Source organism: Somniosus microcephalus, chromosome 12 (assembly GCF_052327205.1).
Source record: "Somniosus microcephalus isolate GS21.2 chromosome 12, FLI_Smic_1.0, whole genome shotgun sequence".
Classification (NCBI taxonomy): Eukaryota; Metazoa; Chordata; class Chondrichthyes; order Squaliformes; family Somniosidae; genus Somniosus; species Somniosus microcephalus.
The window spans coordinates 87,244,552-87,252,152 of record NC_140998.1 but is presented as its reverse complement, the minus strand read 5'-3'; the positions used below and the strand labels follow the sequence as shown (position 1 = coordinate 87,252,152).

Below are 7,601 nucleotides of genomic sequence, written 5' to 3'. Positions count from 1 at the left end.
AGAGCTCGGCATTTAGGAACCTCAAAAGTGGTGCTGAGGGCCAAAACTCCTTAGGACAGCGTTAAAACCAAAAATTTTGCCGACAAGAAAAGGCAGGAAGCGCCCGCCTTTAAATAGCGCTCCCCAGCCCCTTCCTGACTTGAAAACGTTCCCTTCTACCTGTTGTTCCTAGCGGCAGGCGCGACTCAATAGTTGGTCTGGGGTGCTACTGGGGTGTTGCACGCTTGACTGACGTCACGACCTACGGACGCAGGAGATCGTGGCGGTAGTGTTTAACGCCGCCACAAAATGTCTAGTCAATTTCGCTAGCGGCGCAAGCATCGCCGCGCTCGGGTGTTAGTTGCTTTGCACCCCATTAGCGCCTTCTTAGGACGCTAACGGGAGGCGTTAATCAACTGAATTTTTCCCTCCCTGACTTTGAGAAAGTTCAGCATGGCTCTAAATAGGCTTCATACTGTGCCAAATCTACAACCTTGAAGCCCATCGAAGCTGGGTTTGGCATTTAATACTTTCTCCCCCCCACTCCCAACACTATTAAAATGGTTTTAAATTCAGTTCTAAAGTTCCGATAGCTTAATGGGTAAATGCATTGCCTGTTTTGATACTAATCCATAAAGATCAGCCACCAATGGAAAAAAAAAGATTGGGAGAAGTGCAAAGCGTGCTGCCGGCTCACTGTCACCTGATTTTCACCCAGCGATAAAAGTGAAGATTGTCCCCTTCGAGTGCTGCCATCACCCACCGTCACCTTGCACAAGAGCACAGGGGAGTATATGAAAGAAAGTTCAAAAAGAATGTCACTGGAGCAGATAATTATTAGCCCTCTGTTAGTCTCCCTCGTCACCCATGTAGTGATCCAAGCAGAAAATTAAAAGTTGGAATTTTTAAAACGTATTAAAAGATTTAAGCATTCAGTCAACGTTAGTGCATTACCTCCCCTATCTGCAGTAAAATATGGAAATACTGAGTGCCAAGCATTAGTGACAAGCACAGCCTTGTTTTTGTCAAGATGCAGATTTTTGCATTTATGACAGGATAACATACACAAATCTGCTGAAAATAGCAAGCTGTAGGCCACCATTACCTCACATGGATAATAATAGTGACAGACGGATTATTTGATTACACCTTGACTTGGTTAGAATCATAGAATGGTTACAGCACAGAGGAGGCCATTCGGGCCATCTATCCCATGCTGGCTCTCTGAAAGAACACTTCAGCTAGTCTCACTCCCCCACCCTTCGCCCATAGCCCTGCAAATGTATTCCTTTAGGTACTTATCCAATTCCCTTTTGAAAGCCATGATTGAATCTGCCTCCACCACCCTTTCAGGTAGTGCATTCCAGATCATAACCACTCGCTGCGTAAAAAAGTTGTTCCTCATGTCACCTTTGGTCCTTCTGCCAGTCACCTTAAATCTGTGTCCTCTGGTTCTCAACTTTTCCACCAATGGGAACAGTTTCTCTCTATCTACTCTGTCTAGACCCCTCATGATTTTGAACACCTCTATCAAATCTCCTCTCAACCTTCTCTGCTCTATGGAGAATAACCCCAGCTTCTCCAGTCTATCCACATAACTGAAGTCCCTCATCCCTGGAACCATTCTTGTAAATCTTTTCTGCACCCTCTCTAAGGCCTTCACGTCCTTCCTAAAGTGTGGTGCCCAGAATTGGACACAATACTCCAGTTGAAGCCGAACCAGTGTTTTATAAAGGTTCATCATAACTTCCTTGCTTTTGTACTCTATGCCTCTATTTATGAAGCCCAGGATCCCGTATGCTTTTTAACCACTTACTCAACCTGCCCTGCCACCTTCAATGATTTGTGTACATATACCCCCAGGTCTCTCTGTTCATGCTGCTTTAGTAGGGTGCTGGGGCATTAACACCCAACATTCAGGTCCTGTTCACCCGGTAGCATCCCAAGATAAACAAATTTGCTGAGGCCAGCCACTGGGGCGACCTCATAAGCAGGAACTGTAGCGAATCCCGCAAGTTTCCTTTGGCGTTTGCTGCAGTTTGTCAGGAGCGGGCGGCCCCAACATCCCACTATATTCAATGTTAAGGCAGCAAAGGAAATTACCCTGTGATATGCATTTAGTGGCTGTAAGAAATTTAGTGACAGTATGGGGATAATTTACAACTCCACTGGCTGAGTGGTAACATGGCAGAGCCGATCACACACCTTTTATAGAACCCGTCCGGTGTTTATCCCATTGATTTCAATGGGATGAAAATCAGACAGGTTCTACAAGGGCTGGGCAATTGGCTCCAACACATTACTGCCCAGCCAGCGAATTACCTCCTATAGGGTGGATTGTAACTACTGGGTGGCCAGCTGGCAAAGTGGGCAGGCCAGTTACCCGATCCCTTAGGGGAAGGTGTGTACGATCAGGGCGGCGGGGGACATGGGGTAGCAGCAACCCATTCTATTTTTGTGGAGCCCAGGGAGGCTTTCCTGCTCCTCCTTGCCCCACAAAAATAATTTTAACACTTACCTTTTGAGGGCTCTTCTGCTGTATGGCAGAGAAGTGGGACCGGGTGGCAAGTCCACCACATCCATTTTAACTCCACTACTGCCCCGTTTCCACCAGGCAAAGGGAGTTAGCATCTCCCCTGACATGTCTGAACACATTGGTGGATGTTGCCATCTTTACTTCATTTTTTAAAAAGTAGATACTGTGAGCTATGGGGGTGGTTTACCAGTGGATGGACGGTATGTGGCCACCAGATGGAGACAAAGTCCCCCTCTCACTCCAATTCAGGAAGGCCACACCCACCTCCAACACACCTGAGGCAAATCTACCTATTAGCTCAGGTGTTTAAAAGGCAAACTAGTGCATCCCTTCAGGGCTGGTGCCTGGGGTGGCCAGGGGCGGTTTGAGGAGGCAGCGGCGGCGGCGGCCAGGGGCGGTTTGAGGAGGCGGCGGCGGCGGCGGCGGCGGCGGCCAGGGGCGGTTTGAGGAGGCGGCGGCCAGGGGCGGTTTGAGCAGGCGGCGGCCAGGGGCGGTTTGAGGAGGCGGCGGCCAGGGGCGGTTTGAGGAGGCGGCGGCCAGGGGCGGTTTGAGGAGGCGGCGGCCAGGGGCGGTTTGAGGAGGCGGCGGCCAGGGGCGGTTTGAGGAGGCGGCGGCCAGGGGCGGTTTGAGGAGGCGGCGGCCAGGGGCGGTTTGAGGAGGCGGCGGCCAGGGGCGGTTTGAGGAGGCGGCGGCCAGGGGCGGTTTGAGGAGGCGGCGGCCAGGGGCGGTTTGAGGAGGCGGCGGCCAGGGGCGGTTTGAGGAGGCGGCGGCCAGGGGCGGTTTGAGGAGGCCAGGTCCTGAGGAGAAGGAACCAGTGGTAAAGTAACCCTGGCTTATTGTTTTTGGATTTTGTCAGACGTGAAGCTTTTTCCCTGTTTCTAAAAATAAAACACCGCTAATTGCTGTTTTTCGTAGATCAATCTTGTGACTGTGCTTGTGTCCCCCCCGCATCAACACACCCTTCGGTCTCGGTGGTGGTTGATCACAATACTTTTGATATAAATGTAAAACTGAAAGAAAGGAATTACCAGAAGTACAGACATTTCTTAACATTTGTCTGGTACAAGTGAAACAGTAACTTGCGACCACTGCAGTATAATTATTTTCACAACATAATCGCTCGACACCTTTATGTCAAGTCTTATAACCAAAACAGAATGTACACAACACCTAATGCCAAAAACAACGTAGCCTGAATAAATATTTCAGTTGTCACATTCTGTTAATGCTGACCTTGAATATAACTGATACACTCGCTGAATAAAAATGATCTATTTTTAGCGCTAGGTGATGAAACCTTTCAGTGCCCAGGAGCACTCTCATGCTTGTAAATGTCTATCCTATTTTTCTTAAAATAATTAAAACGCTTCTTTGCATCAATAATGTAGTCACAACAGTTTTTTTCTTTTTCCATCTTTGCCGTGAGCTCTTTCATAAATGAGCATCAATTTAAAACAAACACTCATTTTAATTTTAAAAATGCAATTAGTTCAATTTGATCAACTGAGTCTTTGTTTTATTGAAGGTTGTGGAATATTGATGGGAATGTTGCGTGTGGTTTATTTTTACAATTTTTGAAATATGGCTTGCATAAGCTAACATAAAGGGGATACTGTTTCTTTAAAGGGCCTCAGAATGTGAGTGGAATTTGATGTTTGCCTGCAGCTAGAGCTGTTTAATATTACACGGGCTGGAGACACAGATCCCTTGAGAGGTTAGGTGGCTGTGGTGTAATCAGGGACATCTATTTTGTTACCAGAGCAGGGGTTCACTGTTTCCAAGCCTTGAACAAGGTCATTGTTCAATGCTCGAACTCTATGAATGAACATAGCAGTTCTTCATATTAAAAACATTTTGACTAAATGTACCAAATCATTTTAGGTCTTTTGACTGCCCTTCGCTTTAAAACACAGTACTCAGGACATACATGAGTACTGTAATAGTTATACTGCTGTGAACAGCCGAGGTCCACAGCCAATGAACGTGTAAAGGGAGGTTCATCTGGTAATGCAATGCATGTAGTTTATTATGTCTGATCCATTCTTAATATAAAAGGAGAAATAAATCTCACCACGCTGTCTACCTCCTCTTTGTTTAAAACCCATTGAGCTTTGAGAGTTCCTTTTTTGTAGCCTGTGGCACGGGAGATGTTTTGGAACAAGATGATTCGGCGTGTGACATTTTACCAAAATAAATATGAAAAATAATCAAATACTGCAGCATGTAATGAATCCTACAATTATTTAGGTGGTTTTGGAAATATCCAACTTTGTAATGATTAGTTACCATGTGGGTTTGAGCCAGTCAATTCTGAGAGTTGGCAGTGACTATACTACATATTAATTAAAAGAGGAGAAATGACCCCGTGCAATAAAATCAGCCCAAGAACTATTTGGCATTGATTTCCCCCCCCCAAAAAACAGCAGAAATGTACACTCTAAATTGGTGACTTCACACAAAATAGATACTGCAGACAGATTTGTCTGTAGATCTCTTAAAGGGCTGCATTTTACAACCTGACAAAAATGAAACCTACAAATTCTGTTTCACATCCAGCACCCCAATTAAACCCATATCACAAATCATGAACAAAGGAGAGATTACTGAACCAGATTTTATCATCCATTAGTCACAAGTCCACAAATTGTTTGCAAATATTAGGTTTTCTCAAGGATTCAGAGTGTACAGGAAATTTGCCAGCTTGTGCGGTGCGTGTTGACTCTATGCCTGCCTTCAAAAGGGAGCTGGACTGGTTCTTGACTGGGGCAAAGATCACATTATATAACGAGGTAGGTGGTTTAACAGTTAACACATGGATGGTCAATGTGATCTCTTGGCCTGGCTTTGATCGCCTGGGGGAATCAGAGAGGAATTTTCAAGATTTCTCCCCCTCCCCCCCCCCCCCTTTTGGCCTTTGGGTTGTTTCATCTGATTTTTTGTTGCCTCTCCCAGGAGATTACATGGTTGTGTGGGGGTAGGAAGTGTGTAGTCATGATCAATGTTCCCGGTAAAATAAGTTTTGGCTGCGTAGCTCAATCAATTTTTCATGCATGCACGGTTATTACTTTTGTAAAGCCTGTGAGCGGCCTGCGCAGGACCTCCAGACCACTGCGCGGCTTAATGGGAACATTGGTCATGATACGTGATCAATGTGGGGCTTGATGGACCAGCTGGTCTTTTCCTGCCCATCATTTTCGTATGTTTGTTAGTTTTAAGAAGAACCAAATGCATCTGCTGATTTCATTTTTTTTAAGAAAGTATGTTGCAAGTGTTTTTTCCATTGAATGGAAGAAATGTTTTCTACTTAAACGACAATGTTTGTGAATATGTATTTTTCCCCATTTTCTACTCTGATGTTCTGAGTTTTGGGCTTTACTTTTGCAGGTGCCAGTAGCCCTCTGCAATCCACCCAAGTGCTATTCACGTGTGACCTATACAACAAGAGTCAGCCTACTGCTCAACTTTGAAAGCATCACAGCTGAACTGACTTCTGTCCTTACCAGGTATCCACTGACCTGCAATTTCCAACAGGAATTATTGAACATTGATCAGGAACAGTAACCCAGGTTGCTTTATTCTCCCCCACTGCTCCATATTTCAAGGCCGTTGAGTAAATTGTAACACGCACCACTCCGTCCTCTGGCTGGGATCACTGAACTCAGCACAAACCAAGATCGGACCTTGGGCCTTCTTAGTCTGCACCAGTTTTGGCGACACTCAGTATTCTTCAAAGGTGGTCCCAAAGCAGGATCCAAGTGGGACTTTTGAGATGAAAGGAAGAAAAGAAAGACTTGCATTTATATAGCATCTTGCACAACCTCAGGATGTCCCAAAGCCACTTTTGAAGTGTAAGCACTGTTGTAATGTAGGAAACATGGCAACCAATTTGCGCACAGCAAGCTCCAATGAAATAAATGACCAGATCATCTGTCTTAGGTGTTGGTTGAGGAATACATGTTGACCAGGAGACCAGGAAATCTCCCCTGCTTTTCTTCAAATAGTGCCATGGGACCTTTTGCATTCACCTGAGAGGGCACCTCTGACAATGTAGCACTCTCTCTGCACTGAAGTGTCAGCCTAGATTATGGGCTCAAGTCTCTGGACTGGGACTTGAACTCACAACCTTCTGACTCAGATGTGAGAATGCTACCCACTGAGCCACGGCTGACACCCTAAAAGATGGCACTAAAGTAGAGTGAAATCAATGGCTCTTTCAGTTTCACTTCATTGCTACTTAAAGAATTGTATTTGGACACAGTGTTAGGATCAATTTGGAGAACTGTGAGTATTAGTAACACTGCTGTATGGCTCAGTAACAACATTTACCCAATAAACCACTGGGGGAGCCTAGAATACAATAATCTTACATAGACAATGTCACTGTATTGGAGCATTCCAAGGAGACCCAGTTCTGCTGTAGCTCTGCCACACTGACCACTGCGCCAAGTTCATACTGCAGCAGATGCCATGCCACATTTATGATCTTCATTTTCATTAAATTTCTGAACAAAAAGTAAATTAACAGCAGATAATCAATAATACAATTACATTGCTGGTCACACTATAGTGTATAAACATGCACATGTGTTTGGTAGGAAACATTACCATGGTGAGACAGTCCTTTAATTGAATTAGGTTTTGAATTTTCAAGACTAAAATATGTCAGTTTGAAATGTAGCCAGGCTGGGGGGGGGGTGGGGCGGCGGGGTTTGGGGTTGGTTGGAGGGGGGATTGGAATTTTCCTTTTGATTCAGTGTAAATATCAGAGAAAGGAGACGGGTTATGTTTCAAAAGAGACAGTCTGTACAAACTGCCAGTAAACTAATCCTTTTTATCTTTGTTTTAAACTGTTAAACTGGGACAGATATTATCCTGAAGAATTTATCACAGTTTAAAAAAAACTTTTTTGGTTTTACAGAATAAAATAAATAGATGATGGTAATCTCGAAGCATTGCTGCTGGGTTCGATTGCTGCAGGTGTGAAATCTCACTGCAAAATGATCATTTGCTGCATTGAATTTAAGGAATGGACTTCTTCTCTATATTAAGGTACCTGTTTAAATCCAATAGCAGCATTTCTAACACG

The 7,601-nt window shown here is 44.8% G+C and overlaps 1 long non-coding RNA gene across 1 annotated transcript; it reads left to right on the top strand.

Annotated features, from left to right (window-relative positions):
• The first annotated feature begins 5,149 nt into the window (after positions 1–5,149).
• On the top strand, positions 5,150–6,363 carry LOC147109386 (uncharacterized). The gene is made up of 2 exons (XR_015080426.1): positions 5,150–5,304; positions 5,900–6,363. It is a non-coding gene; the product is annotated as an uncharacterized LOC147109386 (long non-coding RNA).
• The last annotated feature ends 1,238 nt before the right edge of the window (positions 6,364–7,601 follow it).